The 17,367-nt window shown below is 35.8% G+C and overlaps 1 long non-coding RNA gene across 1 annotated transcript; it reads left to right on the forward strand.

Annotated features, from left to right (window-relative positions):
- The first annotated feature begins 15,179 nt into the window (after positions 1–15,179).
- Positions 15,180–16,967, forward strand: LOC143224336 (uncharacterized). Its single transcript, XR_013013341.1, has 3 exons — positions 15,180–15,470; positions 16,306–16,420; positions 16,616–16,967. It is a non-coding gene; the product is annotated as an uncharacterized LOC143224336 (long non-coding RNA).
- Positions 16,968–17,367: the final 400 nt, after the last annotated feature.

Below are 17,367 nucleotides of genomic sequence, written 5' to 3' on the forward strand. Positions count from 1 at the left end.
TATTATTTTACAATGTTTCACTCGTACACTATTGTTTATAGTAGGTATTGAGGTTTCCTTTAGAATATAAGATTAATGATAGATAAAAATATGTAAAATAAAATAAGATATTATAACTGTAAAATAACAATCTACAAATAACTTAGAAGTTGACAGGTGGCGCTCTCACATTCAAAAAGTTGAATAATCGTCTGAAAAGACATATGTATCGTTGTGAATTTTAACAACTGAAGTAAAACACTAACACACTATAATATAACACCAGAACAACTTCTGTTATAGTTTTTGTATGGGGTGTAAACTTATATATGATGTTAGCTCTGTTTAACTGTATAATACGATTCTGTTTAACTGTATAATATGATTCTGTTTAACTGTATAATACGATTCTGTTTAACTGTATAATACGATTCTGTTTAACTGTACAATACGATTCTGTTTAACTGTATCATAATATTCTGTTTAACTGTATAATATGATTCTGTTTAGCTGTATAATATGATTCTGTTTAATTGTATAATACGATTCTGTATAATTTTCATGTTTTATCCTCTTTAGGTTGACATGTTGCACATTTCATGTATTCTGATGTTTTAGACAGCTTAATGTCGCCTACATTCCAATGACTATCCTTACGTACTAATATGTTTAATTATGTGTATTACACATTTAATTCATTATCTTACTTTACCTTTTATTAATCTCATTCTAAAGTGTTTTTATTTTAAATTTTGTTATATGTCAGTGAACTTCAACATTAACAGTTAGTGACTATTCTAATTGTCTTATATGTCAGTGAACTTCAACATTAACAGTTAGTGACTATTCTAATTGTCTTATATGTCAGTGAACTTCAACATTAACAGTTAGTGACAATTCTAATTGTCTTATATGTCAGTGAACTTCAACATTAACAGTTAGTGACTATTCTAATTGTCTTATCCGTCAGTGAACTTCAACATTAACAGTTAGTGACTATTCTACTTATATGTCAGTGAACTTCAACATTAACAGTTAGTGACTATTCTAATTGTCTTATACGTCAGTGAACTTCAACATTAACAGTTAGTGACTATTCTACTTGTCTTATATGTCAGTGAACTTCAACATTAACAGTTAGTGACTATTCTAATTGTCTTATATGTCAGTGAACTTCAACATTAACAGTTAGTGACTATTCTAATTGTCTTATACGTCAGTGAACTTCAACATTAACAGTTAGTGACTATTCTAATTGTCTTATACGGCAGTGAACTTAACACTGATAGTTGGTGACTATTTTACTTGTCTTATAGGTCAGTGAGCTTCAACACTGACAGTTGGTGACTATTTTACTTGTCTTATATTAGGTTGTCTATAAATAAATGTCATTTTTGAACTGCAACGTTTAGAAAAGTATAAACCATTGTTGTAAATCATGCTTTAACCAAAGTAAGCAACGTTTACTTCAACACACTTGTAACGATGACATTTATGCCCCTGCTGTAGAAATCAGAGTTTCTTTGGTCAGCGACATCCCTAATAGCTTTTTCTGCTGCTGCTTGGCTTTGAAAGCATTTATTGTTGAAAATATTGTGAAAGTACTTGAAAAAACGAAAATCTGTAGGGAAACGGCCTGGGAACTAAGGTGGATGAGGCAGAAGCTCGATTCCCAATTCGTTCAATTTTTGGAGCGTCATCCTTGACAGGTCTTGTAAAGCCGATTTTGTTGATCTTCAGTCGGCTCATGCAGAATCCACTCATCCAACTTTTTCGTCTTTCCAATCGCACAAAGATGGTTGACAATGCTTGATTTGCTTGTGTCTAACGTTTCTGCAAGCTCATGTACTGTTATGCAAGGGTCTGTCTCAACTGTTTCCATTAATGTGTTTTCATCTAAAGATGGCTTCCTTCCACGACCTTCGTGGTCTTCAAGATTTTCATCTCCATGTCGAAATCTTTAGAACCAACGCTGAACTGTACGTTCAGTAACAGATCCATAGCTGAATGCCTGGTTTGTAGTTCCGTGTAGTTCCGTTAGCTTTTCGTCCAAGTTTGAAGTCGTAGAGGAAAATCGGATGAAAGTCCTTTATGTCCATGCTGCCTTGTGTGTTGTGAAACTTACTCTGACTAGAGTTGAAACAGCAGACAATGGAGACACCTTGTAAGCAACAAACACTAGATTAAACCAACCAACCAACGATAAGTTACTCAATATTCAGCTTCCAAATGTCATCGTGAGAATTCCGACAGTTATTTCTGTACAACCTAATATGTCAGTGAACATCAACACTGATGGTTAGTGAGTATTATACTCGAATTATATGTAATTGATCTGCTACAGTGACAGTTAGTGACTATTCAAATTGTCTTACATGTCACGTAGATGCAGAATTGGCAGTTTGTGACTACTCAAATAAGGCAGTGAGTTGAAACATCGACAGTTAGTAAATATTGTACTTGTCTTATATATCAGTAAGCTGCAACATTGACAGTTGGTGACTATTCTACTTGTCGTATATGTCAGTGAACAGTAACATTGACAGTTAGTTACTCTTCTACTTGTAGCATATGTCAGTGAACTCTAACATTAAGAGGTGGTTTGTAGTTACTCCATAATTTATATGACAATGAGCTACAACATTCACATCTTGCTATTGAGTTTCTACTCTATTTGTCCAATATGTCAGCAAGTTCTAACATCGATAGTCGATTGATTAGCTGTTTAACGTGTAGTGACGCTAAGGAACTAGGCTATCTGCGCCAAACAGCCGGTAAAAAATTAAAAATAAAAGTAAAGTTATTTAAATATATTGAAAATAATCATGTTAAATCAAAACAAAGGTCAATTTTCAAATTAAAAACTTAATTAGAATTAAAATGGCCAACGGTCCTTAAAAATGTAAAAACGCAAGTGAGGTGGACAGTGTTACCATCGCCAAGTATACTGTCCAACGTCAAGGGTGAACCCATGGTAAAAACTTAACTAAGATGGTGTCGTCGCTCATGGTCGTAACGAGAGCACGACAGTAAAGGCAACTGTGACTCGAGTGTCACACAGACCACACACTGGTATTGTGACTTGAGTGTCACACAGACCGCACACTGGTATTGTGACTTGAGTGTCACACAGACCACACACTGGTACTGTGACTTGAGTGTCACACAGACCACACACTGATGCTGTGACCTGAGTGTCACACAGACCACAAACTGGTACTGTGATCTGAGTATCACACAGACCACACACTGGTGCTGTGACCTGAGTGTCACACAGACCACACACTGGTACTGTGGCTTGAGTGTCACACAGACCACACACTGGTACTGTGACTTGAGTGTCACACAGACCACATACCGGTACTGTGACTTGAGTGTCACACAGACCACATACTGGTACTGTGACCTCAGTGTCACACAGACCACACGCTGGTGCATCAGTACCAGATTAAAAAAGAAAACGACGAGTTAAAAAATGTGACCAGTGTGTAGTCTAGTTAATACAACTTCCTCCTTTCAATCATTACAGAAACAAAATGATCAAAAAGTAATGGAAGGTTTGGTCTGTGGTGTCAGCAATCTCGTTTCCATGAATTCCAAAGTGGCATGGTTTCCAGAAAGAAAACCTAGATAGAAATGGAGGATAAAGAGAAATGGGCCAATTGGTTTTGAACAGCAATGAAAATAGGGTAAGAACTGATGTAAAGCGATTCCAGGGCTAGTAGAGAGCAAAGCAAGTTGGTATAAATATATAGTACAGTTCAAGTACTGCATAGCTTTTACATAATCCAGAACAAGAGAAACGGCGTAAAATTTGACAGTGAACACAGAAACTGTAGAGGGTATCCTGTGTGCAACCACTAAACCACAAAAAACCACGGCAGAGCACACAAAGCCATCTGACTTTGAACCATGTATATAAATGGGAATGGAAGGATGGCTAAAAAAATTTGGGCAAATAGAAAATAGTACTTCCAATCAGGAGTGCCCACCTTCCTCAGATGACTTAAAGAAAGGTCACACTTGAAGATGGTAATAAGTCATGATTGAATGAGCTGACGATGGAGACAGCAATGTCATCTAACGTCAAATTCAATTTAGCTAGCTGTATCTTATACGAAGGCTGAAAGGAACAATGATAGACTGTATATTCTGAAAAAGCAAGGCACACTGAGCAAGGAAAACACAATCCCAGGCAGGATGTTGTGGTAAGAATCACAGTTTTGAAGTATGCAGTAAAGACAGTTGCAAACGGCGAAGTTGTAGAGGACGCTCATGAAACTCAGTGCAAAGGCCCGGAAACCTCGGGTAGAGAATAAGCCCCTGCTGGTGAACGGGGTCCAAAATCTTCAAAGCCGAAGTCCTTCCAGAGCCACAGACTAGAGACCCATAGTCCAATTTTGATAAAATAAGGGCATGATAGATCTTTAGCATAGAATGTTGATCTGCTCCCCAAGAAGGAAAGAGAGGAAGGACATGGAGAATGTTCAGTACCCTTGTACATTTGACATTTAGTTGTTTCATATGTGGATTAAAGGTCAGCTTACAATAAAAGATAAGCCCCAAGAACTTTGCCTCATGGACCACAGAAAGCACAATGCTCAGGATCAGGGTGAATACTGCATTTGTGGCAAAAGTGCATGCAAATGGTTTTAGAGAGAGAAAATGTAAAATCATTTATTGTGGTACACTTCAGTAAACGATTGAGGGCAGTCTGTAGTTGCCACTCAATAAACCTCATTGTTGACAACTGACATGAGATGTGAAAGTCATCAACATACCACTTGTTTGTAAGAGTAAGAGAGAGTTGTCCAGTGATAGCTCTAATCTTTATACTGAAAAGTGTGATACTCAAGACACAGCCCTGAGGGACTCCAAGTTTCTGTGGGTAAAACGGGAAAGTGTCGAGCCCACATTACTTGGAATCTTCATTCCATTAAAATGTTTTTGATAAAAATGAGCAAATAGCTATGCAAGCCATATGAGTGGAGGTCTTGCAAAATGCCATATTTACACGTAATAGCATAAGCCTACTTAAGTTAAAAAAACAACAAGATCTTGTTGATTGTTAAAGGCTTCTTTAATTGACGTTTCAAGTCAAATCAGGTGGTTCATGGTGGAGCTCTATCATCAGAACCCACGCTGGGTGAGCGAGAGGAGACTGCTTGACTCGAGAATCAAGGAAGAAGAGCATTAACCATCCTTTCTAATATTTTACAGAGACAGCTCGTCAAAGCAACTGGACTGTAGTTTGAAGAAATCTTGAGATCCTTCCCATGCTTACCAAAAAGGGAGGACAATACTCCGATGCCAAACATCGGGAAGAGTGTTCTCCTGCCAGATCTCGTTAAAACAACCAGAAGAGTTGCAAGACAGGCAGGAGAAAAATGATGCAGCATTTTGTAGTATATATCATCAGGTCTGACTGATGTATTACCAGACCAATGAAGAGCAAGCTCGAGTTCCACCAGTGTAAAGGGATGATATTCATATAAACAATCACCCTGAGAGGAAAGAGGCGATCACTCTACCCAAGTCTTGATGGCTATGAAGGTGGAGGATGAAGTATAAGTGCTAGACGCACGACAAAAGCTTTCACCAAAAGTATCGGCGATGCTCTGGTCATCAGAAACTTCCTAGCTATCGGAAAACAAGATCAAAAGGGACAGAAGTATAGTCCACTGCCCTTCCGAATCTTGTCCCTTATCACTTTGGAACTGGTGGTAGAAGAGATGCTGGTTGTGAACTTAATACAAGATTCATCGTGGGTTTGATGTTTTACCTACCAAGCATCTGCATGGACCCACCGAAAATCAATGTGATTTGAAAGTATGGGATGTCTACAAAAGGTATCCCAGGTCTGTTTTTGAGCCTTCCATGCCATGTATCAGACAGGATGCCGTGAAAAACGTTTCAAGGTTTTAAGAATACATTGAGCAGTTGTCAGGACAATACAGCCACGCAGTCGTCTATTGATAGCTTACAGACGATGGAATGGTCAAGGTCTCAGAGAACAGTGAAAGAGGGCCAGTTGGCCTGGTCCAGCTTCCACCAAGACACGTGGATCGAGTGGCATCGACCGCAACATATCTCCCTCAAAATGATAGAAAAATTATCACTGTCCCGTGGGTCACTGTCAATCCTCCAAGAGAAAAGTGAAGAAGAACATATAGAAAGGTAAATAATAGTAGAAGACTGATTAGGTGCCTGAAAATACGTATAAGAACCAGCACTGAAGAGAGAAAGGTTGTGATCCAAGAGCATACTTTCTACAGAATGACCTCTCCTATCAATATCAGCACCATCACAGAGGGGATTAAAAAGGGAAACGGTAACTGCTCCATGAGGACATCAAGGTTTGACTGATCATAGGTCTCTCCAGAAGACAGGTAGAGAGAACAAACAATGACCCAAGGAAACACGGATGGCTACGGCCTCCAAGTGTGTAACGAGTGGCAAAGAGAGGGAGAACACATTCTGATCGACCAGTAGTGCTACTCCTCCACGCACCAGTCCATCGCACAATCTGTCATTTCTGTACAAAATAAACTGTTGAAAGGTGGCTGTATTGGAAGGTTTCTGAGACGTTTCCCATAAAGATAGACACACATAGGATGATAAGAACCAATCATATTCTTAATGTCATATATATTCGAGCTGAAACCTCGACAGTTCCATTGTATCAGTGTGGCCATTTGTATTTAGACGGTGAACTGGGTGGAGAACCTTTCGGTTTATGACAACTTCGTTTTTCTTCATTAGAAGGAAGTCTTTCAGAGTGGAACAGCACATTTCCGAGATTGTAACTTCCGAGACTCGGGATACGAAATATTGTTTACAGTTGCTCTTCTTTTACTTCCACCGCTTGGCACAAAATCGAAAGTACAAATTAAACCATCACAGTTAACACAGTGTGGTTCCATTTTGCACTCGTGGGCGTTAGGATGTTTGCCACCACAGCGATCACACGTTAAAGATCAAGAGATCTTTGGATATTGGAACCACTGGCAATAGAAAGACCAAAGAGGGTTGGGAATTTATGGCCGTGCCGCTTACAATTTAAATATCCTGTTTTGATAGTGGACGTGGTGACGTATAGGTCAAAATAAATACATTTGTAGGTAGCATTATTTCGTTCTTCATAGTGAAGATATGGCGCATTGCAGAAAAGATTTAGTTGGAAAAACCAGCGAGGATTTCCGACTCTGGAATGTTCTTTAAATTCCTCTCAACTATAGCTCATCTGGAAGAATGTAAATTTGCATTGGGAGAAACATCAATGGATATGTCGTTCATGGCGTTCGACTTCAAGACAAATTTGATGTGTTATGGTGAATATGCTTCCACCAAAACGTCTCCTGAGCACGGCTTCCTGACTGACTTGGGGGAACCAGCAAGCCCCTCTAATCCATTTTGAATGAAGAAAGAGACATCTGCTCAAAGGATTTCTTATACAATGAATGCAGAAAGAGGAATCGACGTATTGAGTTAGACTGTGATGGTAGCTGTACACCAGCACCTTCCATACGTGGTGTTTGTCAATAATCTGTTTTTTTTTTTCATTTTTATTTTTTGTTCATCAATGGAAGTATCCATAATAACCTTTCATTGTCCATTTTCTTTAACTACTACAGAGGAGACACACTGCAGGGCCAAACATTGCATCAGCAGCAGCACTATACACAAACACTAGTGTCAGACATAATGTCCACAACATCCGTTGAAAACGTCAAACACTGGTATTCGGTTTACCCTAGTCCAAGTGGACCGGCTGACAGACCCTGAGAGAATCCCCCGACGGCCGCCAATCTACAGATATTCGGGGTCAAAGTGGTGTGTTAACGTTGGACACCTCAACCACTAGGATCCATCCTCCTCTTCAGAGTTGCCACGCATAGAAAACAAGTGAGTGAATGTTTAACTCCAAGAGGAGGCGTACTGAAACTACAGAATGTTCTCTGGGAAGTCCTCTCACCACGTACAGGAATTCATCTCGGAGGGACATCGATAGTTAGTGACTATTTTACTTGTCTTATACGTCAGTCAGCTGCAACACTGACAGTTAGTGACTATACTAATTGTCTTATTTGTCAGTGAGCTGCAACACTGACATTTAGTGACTATTCTAATTGTCTTGTTTGTCACTGAGCTGCAACACTGACAGTTAGTGACAATTCTAATTGTCTTATTTGTCAGTGAGCTGCAACTCTGACAGTTAGTGACTATTTTACTCGCCTTACATGTTAGTAAACTACAAAATTCATTGCAAGGTAATGATTTTCTAATATGTTTGTCTTGTATGACTTTAAGTTGGAACAATGACAGTAAGTGACTATTCTACTTACATGTCAGTAAGCTGCAACATTTATGCTAATTAGTGACTATTCGATTTGCGTTACATATCGGTGAACTGCGTCATTGATAGTGAGTGACTATTCTACTTATCTTAGATGTCAATCTGCAGCAGCATTGAATATTAGTGACTATTCTACTCGTCTTATACGTCAGTGAGCTGCAACACTGAGAGGTAGTGACTATTCTAATTGTCTTATACGTCAGTGAGCTGCAACACTGACAGGTAGTGACTATTTTACTTTCAAATTATATAATATTATCAAGCATTAACATATTACTTCATACACGTATTAGGAAAAGATAAATTATCGATAAATATAAAAGCTATTTATGACTGGCTACTGAAATAGATAAACGGTGCAAAAAAACGTTCATGATGGAAGTGGACATGTCACTTGATCCAACTCTTTGTCTATCGAAAATCTGGAGAGAAGAAAATCCGGATGACTTTGTATTGCTTTAATATGAGCCTTCTGTGCTAATGGTAGTCACATATACAATATGACGTGATGTGTGTAATAGATTAGTTGTCTAGTCATCTTCGGGAAAGTTTGATATAAAATGAAAATGAACAAATAGAGTCCATCAGAAAATTTATCACTATTATGTGTTTTTTTTTCAAAGAGTTATTTGTGAACTGAATTATTCCATAATGTTATCCCTCAGTTACTCTACAATATTTCGCTCCCCAGTGGCTCAGCGGTATGTCTGCGGACTTACGATGCTAAAAAACGGGTTTCGATACCCGTGGTGGGCAGAGCACAGATAGCCCATTGAGCGGCTTTGTGCATAATTCAAAATAACAACTACAATATTTCTATCATAACGTTTAAAGCATAAGTGAACTTCGCCAGGTTTAACTTGATATTATAATATTTTTCAGCTTATTGTATAATAAAGCATTGATAATTAATTTGCTTATGTTATTATTATTCTAAACGATCTTAAATAATCCTAATGACTACAAATGACTTGGGAGATTTCTTTAGTCTAACGAAGAAATCAATTTCCATCTTTCTCTACAAGACATCTTGCCTTTTCTCGAGCTTTGTGTCTCAATTCTTTGTGAGATTATCTCGATCACTAAAGATAGGGACTATCCATCACCCATTCCTCTCCAGACAACACCGCCTTTAGCAGATAAGACCGGCTCTCCTAATGAGTAATTTCAATGTGCACAGGAAATTAGGGCCATCACTTAGAACAGTAGCTACTATCAGATTTAACTGCCCTTGTCCAAATCCGCGACACCCCGCGCTTTTTCCGAGGGTCGAGTTTTGTATCCGGAAATTTAAGTTTGTAGCAATGGTAACTTGTTTACAGCATACGTGCACGAGGCCAGGCTGAGAGAATTGCCCGTTCCTGGCAGTTACGGTTGAGCTGGCGGGTTTCTTATTTTTCTCATTGAAGATATAGATCAATGATAATGTAATGAAACTGAAACTTCAGTAGGATGTCGGGAGGGAGGTCTTCACGTCCAGCACTGTGATTCCGGGTATCCCGTGAGGTCACAAACGGTTTTAAAATAGTCACAACGATTGTGGTGACCTTTCTAAATGAAGTAATCGCAAACTTAACTTTAATTAAAGTAGGAATAAACACAAGCTAGATATTTAAGAATAATAATAATAATATTATTATTATTATTATAGTATAATTATTTTCAATACTTCATCCCCATAGTTATTTGTAGTTTACGTATAGATAGTTTTCTACCGAGGTCTAAGGAGAGTTTTAGCAGAGATCAAAATGGTTCTTGTATTTTAAAATCAACTGACATTTAACAACGTTAAGGTGTTACACCTCGTGAGCAGAGTTACGTTTATCTCGCTATTTGTTTTGGCGCAAGATCACAATGGACTACTGCTGACTTACAGACTGATATAATATGGTACATCGATCGTCTACAGCCTGATATAATATTATACATAGATCGTCTAAAGACTGATATAATATGATACATAGATCGTCTACAGACTGATATAATATGGCACACGGATCGTCTACAGAGTGATTTAACTTGCTGATTGTTATATTTGGTGATTTATTCAATGGTAGCTGTTGTTTTTATATAAGTATGAGAAAGTGTAGCCTGGGTGAAAGACAGTGAGGAAAGTACGATCTATAGAGCTCTTTAACTGATAAGAAAAAATGACAAAAAAATAATGTCAACTGTTTCGATAAGACTGATACAGTTAAACAAATGGTTCAATGCATCAAAACATCGTGAAAATTATTCTCAAATACGTGTGAATTAAACCCCAAATCAGTTCAGGTGCAAGAGATAAGGCTGAACGAGCACATAATTAGTGTAGTGTCTGTGTGTAACCAAAGTGTTTAATTTGACATCAGGGTAAATACATCTGTTCGACCCACAATTCACATAATGATACAGCAAATCAACCAAGAAGACCAAGGAGCTTTCCAAACAAGTCAGAGATAAAATGGTAAAAAGTTAAGATGAGCAGAAAGTTATCAGAACATTTTAAAGTCAATGATTATCCTTTTGAGTCCATCGTTAAGATATGTACCACACAGATCAAGCCGCCTTCCAAACTAAGCAGCCAGGAAAGTACAAAATTGTCTAGAAATCTCACTATGAAGCCAACAGTGACTTTGAAATATTTACAAAATTTCATGTTTCAGATAAGTGTCAGTGTTCATACGTTGACAGCATGCCGTCACTACACAAAACTGACCTGTATGGACGAGTGACAAGAACAAAGATATTACTGAAAAATTCATCTTAACATTAATATGAAGTTCCTGAGAAAGCATGTGAATGTTACTGCAGACATGTGGCAGAAGGTTTTGTGGTCAGACAAGACAAAAATTCAAAGCGTTTTATCTGTTGAAATGACAACACAGAACATCATCTAGTCAACACCATCCCTACTTTCAAGTTAAAGGGATACTTCTCATCAGTAGGGACTGGAAACTTGTCAGGATTGAGGGGAACATGGGTGATACAAAATACAGGTGAATGCTAGAGGAAAACTTGCTTGAGTCAGATAATAATTTAAAACTGGGTCGAATATTCTTAATTCAACTGGACAATGGCCCGAAGCGCAAGAACAAAATCACGCTGTAGTGGTTTCAGAAGAAGAATGTCAATGTCTTAAAGTAAACCAGTCAAAAGTCATGACTTGAAGCCAGTGATAAATTTATTATGACTCTTCAATAATACAGCTCATCAGTTATCCCTAACGAATTTGTCAAAATTAAAGAAATTTTGCCAGGAGAATGGGCAAAAAAAGTTACACCATCTATCTCCATTTGGTAGATATCTAACCAAACAGACTCACAGCAGTAATATTAGGTGTATCATAGTATGTTGGATGAAGTTCTTTATTAAACAATATAGCAATAGAAACATTAAAAGACTGAATACCAGTTTAACAACACTTTCATGATTACCAGTATTACTTCCCACAGAACACTTTCTTCCTAATGTATCATAAGATTATCTAACTAGCAATAGAAACATTAAAAGACTGAATACCAGTTTAACAACACTTTCATGATATACCAGTATTACTTCCCACAGGACACTTTCTTCCTAATGTATCATAAGATTATCTAACTAGCAATAGAAACATTTAAAGACTGAATACCAGTTTAACAACACTTTCATGATTACCAGTATTACTTCCCACAGAACACTTTCTTTCTAATGTATCATAAGATTATCTAACTAGCAATAGAAACATTTAAAGACTGAATACCAGTTTAACAACACTTTCATGATTACCAGTATTACTTCCCACAGAACACTTTCTTCCTAATGTATCATAAGATTATCTAACTAGCAATAGAAACATTAAAAGACTGAATACCAGTTTAACAACACTTTCATGATATACCAGTATTACTTCCCACAGAACACTTTCTTCCTAATGTATCATAAGATTATCTAACTAGCAATAGAAACATTTAAAGACTGAATACCAGTTTAACAACACTTTCATGATTACCAGTATTACTTCCCACAGAACACTTTCTTTCTAATGTATCATAAGATTATCTAACTAGCAATAGAAACATTTAAAGACTGAATACCAGTTTAACAACACTTTCATGATATACCAGTATTACTTCCCACAGGACACTTTCTTCCTAATGTATCATAAGATTATCTAGTTCATGTATTGTTGCCAAATGTCCACCAATTACTTACTTATAGAGCTTAATATTTATGCAATCAGCTTATTTTAATTTATATATATATTTTCTTTGCAGATTTTGCTAACATTCAACTTTCTTTGCACTTTATTGGTTGGGGTTCTATACTTCTGCAAGGCACTGTATGTTAGATGTGAGATGTATCAAAGTCTGTTGGATGTTAGGAGTGTTACGGTATGTTGGATCTCAGGAGTAATACAGCATATTAGATGTCAGGAGTTTCACATTATATTGGTTTTTAGGAGTATAATAATTTGTTGGATGTTCTGAGTATTACTGCATTTTGGATCTTTGGAGTATCACAGTTTGTTGGATGTTCTGAGTATTACTGCATTTTGGATCTTTGGAGTATCACAGTTTGTTGGGTGTTCTGAGTATTACTGCATTTTGGATCTTTGGAGTATCACAGTTTGTTGGATGTTCTGAGTATTACTGCATTTTGGATGTTTGGAGCATCACAGCATGCTACATCAGGAAGATTACAGTGTCAGGTATTGAATATGGAACGGAATTTTTTTCCATTAGGTGTCTGTGACTTATTGGCAATAGACGTCAACAATAAACGTACAATATATAATTCATTTGTTTTAAAATGATATTGGGTTGAGGAATAATTCGTGAGCGTTTTTTCAAGTTAACAAAATATATTCATAAATGAAACGCTTTCACAAAATATTTCATGTCATTTGGTAGATAATTTTTTGCTCTAATAGATGGTGTGTTTGATTTTCATATGTATTTAATTTTTGCTTTCATTTTCACTTCATTAAATGGAATGTCAAGTGGACAAAATCGAGCGTTTTCGACACCATCTGCTTTTCGCATTTAATTTCTTGCAATTTCGTTTAAAACAATGCATACTATATACCTAGGTATTACATGAAATAAAGTATCATAATAAATGTTTTGGGTGTAATGTGTTCATGCATTAAAGTATTGTATAGTCTTGCATATAATGCTTGAATGAAATTATTTAAAAACGCTCACGAATTATTCCTCAACCTAATATATTCAAAACAAGTCAAACATATGTATAAAACAAGTTGTATTAAAAGATTTAAGTAATTCTCTTTTCTTGCCAAAAGTCCATACAGACATGTTCAGTTCCTTTAGAATCAAACCGACAACATGAATTATTATTTTTTACTTTGTTTCTTACTATATAACCCGTGATAAATTTCCTTATGCTAACCCTTGAGTTACCACAGTTGTATCCAGAACCTTCAATAATTGTCTCCTTTTCGCCAAATTTCATGCAGGCAGATTTAGTTACTTTAGAAATGACAAATTATTCTCCTTATATCTGTTCAACTAATAAATTTACTTTAAAATATCACACATTGCGGCTTAACTAAAAATCACGCAGGCCAACTTCAATTACCATAACTTAACGTTTCCTAACTTCTTTCCTTTATGTACATTGTTAGACGCTTATTTATAAATATTCCGACTGATTCAGAGAAATATCTAGCCCTGTAGTAACAACAATTTTACGCACAACGGGTAAAACTTGGAAGTTTCGAGTAAGATGACGTCAACAGTGTTTCAAAACCCTAGTACAACAATTAAACTTCATGCACAACGTGAGCTCGTGCAGTGTTACGTAACGAAACCGGCTACAAGTATTGCTTTCAAAATAATTAACATTTAACACTCTTGTATTGTAATAAATATCAATCATCCAAGAACATAAGTTCGGGTAGGAGGAAGAGGTCGTAGAGAACCTGACCCTCCAGGGTATGAACCCAAACACCGACGACATTCATTCATTTGTAGTCATTGTAAAGTAAAACAGTCATTAAATAGCAGTCCACTAAATAATAACTCTTATTCAAAACAGTCATGTATATCCAACACACAACATCTTGTATCTCACGTGTTTCACACACAGCATGTTACACGTCTTAAGTATCATGGTTATGGATATCATGTGTGTCACGGTATGTTTGGTGTTTGGTATATCACGATACATTGGATTAAGTTCATTATTAGAAAATATAGGAATAGAAACATTAAAAGACTGAATTGTTTTAATACCAGTTTAATAAAACTTTCAAGATATACCAGTATTACTTACCATAGAATACTTTCTACTACTGTATCATAAAATTATCTAACTTATTTTAATAATGTTCTACTTCTCTCCAGACTTGAAAATTATGTGAACTTATGAATCATATTACAAGGTCTCAACATACTCGGCTATATAAAAGTAAGGTTAGAAACTGTTAAAATAAGTTTAATTGTTCATATTACCAGATTAAACAAACAGATGATTTCATTGAAATAATTAAAAGTTTCGCTCATGAATTAAGTATTAGCGCCACCTAAGCACATTATATTGCATACACGTTTTTACAAATATGTGTCTGTGTGTGTGTATAATGCTTTTTCGCACGCGCAGGTGGCAAAAATCCAGAGATCCATAATTCAGCCCACTTATGCTGCTACTTAAATACTAATCCACCACAAATTGGATCTGGTTACCGTGCTAGCTAAACAAATAATGTATCGTGAACGAGGACCGAATTTCAATTAATGTTACAAACCTGTTAGCCTGAAAGAAGTAGCCTTGATAATGTTTATTTTAATAGGTAACCTAGTTATGATTGACGAGATATTTGAGGTAATAACTTGTAATCAAACGTCTCTTTGTCGTTCAGGGTGTCATCTGTGTACTCGTACGATTGCTTTAATGAACTACCTTTTAAAGAATTTTGAATTAGAAACTCATCAGGATATTTTTTTAAAGGTTAATAATATGTGGTAACAAGTGGCGCTACAAGATTCTATTTCTCAAAGCACGATTTCAGATTAAATATTTTTAAGAGTTATGATGAAACTCGTCTTGCTTGTTATTTGGTTTCTCTGAATGAGGTCAGGATTACACCACTGGAAAGCTGAACTTTTGGAATATATTGTGCCGCGTTAAAAACTAGTTTTAAAGAATGCATGTAAGTAAAAGCTCTCGACAATATGAAGCATTTAAGATAAAGGAGTTTTAATGAGAAACACTGTGAGAGTGAATTTACAATAAACAGTTACAATTTATTTTATTAAACATATATAATATATTAGATTTAACAGACACAAAATTTCATTTGTAAATGGGAAAATGAATAACATTTGTAAGTTAGATATACCATTATTTTAATTAATTAATTAAATAGCATGTATCAGGACAAAACATGACTTGGAGAACAGTTTCTTCATGTTGGTATATCGCAAAAAACATTTATGTTGTTTAACTTCGATTTATGACGTCATTCCTAATACACTTATAGTTGCATAAGAGATCTATGTATTCCAGCTTAGAGCGGTAATTATTACATGTTGTTAGAAATGTGAACACATTTTTAGTACTAAGATTAATCATTATTATTGATTATAGCATTAACTAAATTGACAGATAAGTACTGTATCCCATACAAACATATATCTGTTTATATATATATATATAATAAGAAACGTTTCCTGTTAAAAAATAAAACGTTTGTGGGACTGGAGGTGATTATGTTTGGTAATTATAACATAATTTATTTTTATTTTCAATTCGTTTATGAGGTTTGACAAAAACCTCCAACATCTTAGCAAATAAAGTTCATAATACTTTATCGTGGATACAGTAGCTTTAAAGCAGGACCTGTAAGTTTGATAACAATAGAGTGGAAAGAGGATACATGACGTAATCTCTTTTATTTAGTCTGCAAGTAAGATTTTCAATAAAACTATATTAGTGTGACAAGGAAAGGATACGTATAAATAAGTGTATGTAAATACAACTTCCAGAGAAACGTCTTGGTCTACATGTTATCTACGGTACAAAGTGAAGAAACTAAATCCATAAGAAACACCAATCTACTGTAGACGAATGGAGCTGTGTCATCGATGTTGTAGGCTTCATGTAAGTTTTGGTTTCGGTTCAATTCGAAAATTTCAAAATATTATTACTAGAAAATGTTAAAATGTTGTGTTCCATTGTTTGACAGTAAATAAACATTGGGAACGAGAAGATATGTCCATGTTTCTATGACAACATACAAACACTAGTTTTAGGTATTTTTATGTTCATCCTCAAAAGTTTAAGACTTTTAAACAGACAAGAAAACTATAGCTGCAGCATGAACCAGTACGAGAGATAATCTGTGAAAACTACGATAAGGACATGAACCAGTGTGAGAGATATTCTATGGAAACTACAGCAAGGAAATGAACCAATAGAAGAGATATTCTACTAAAACTACACCAGACATTACATGTAAAAAAAAAAAGAAGATATTCATCTCTGTCTGATCTCGTGTAGAACGTGTTTAGTTTGGAGATTCAACTGTCTCCTTGCGTCTATCACTTTAGCAAGTGAACCATTCATGTTCACAAGACAAGCCACAGATAAGGCACTGGTGAGAACAAAGTGCACATTTGATTAATAAACACGGCCAGGTGTTTCATGCTCTTGGGCAAATGGTGTGATTTTGTTATTTTATTTTATTATTATGGAAACGAATTTTGACGTATCGAGACGAAAATAAATGACACAAAACTAGTGCCTTTAACAAAAGTAATTTCAAAAATAATAACGTGTGAACTTTCCAGATTTAAATAAACACAAATTTCAAATAAGTATTAGAAACAAATCACTAAAATATGGTTAACAATTAAATAAACATTCGATACACATTTAACAACATGAACAGCTATAGAACACACACAACTAATGTGAGAAATACACCCAGATACGTGTGGTAAATATTTTAACTACATGACCAACAATAGAACAGACTCGACTAATGTGAAAAACACAGCAGATACGTGTGATAAATATTTTAACTACAAGAACAACTATAGAACAAA

The sequence above is a fragment of the Tachypleus tridentatus genome, chromosome 8 (genome assembly GCF_004210375.1).
Source record: "Tachypleus tridentatus isolate NWPU-2018 chromosome 8, ASM421037v1, whole genome shotgun sequence".
Taxonomy (NCBI): Eukaryota; Metazoa; Arthropoda; class Merostomata; order Xiphosura; family Limulidae; genus Tachypleus; species Tachypleus tridentatus.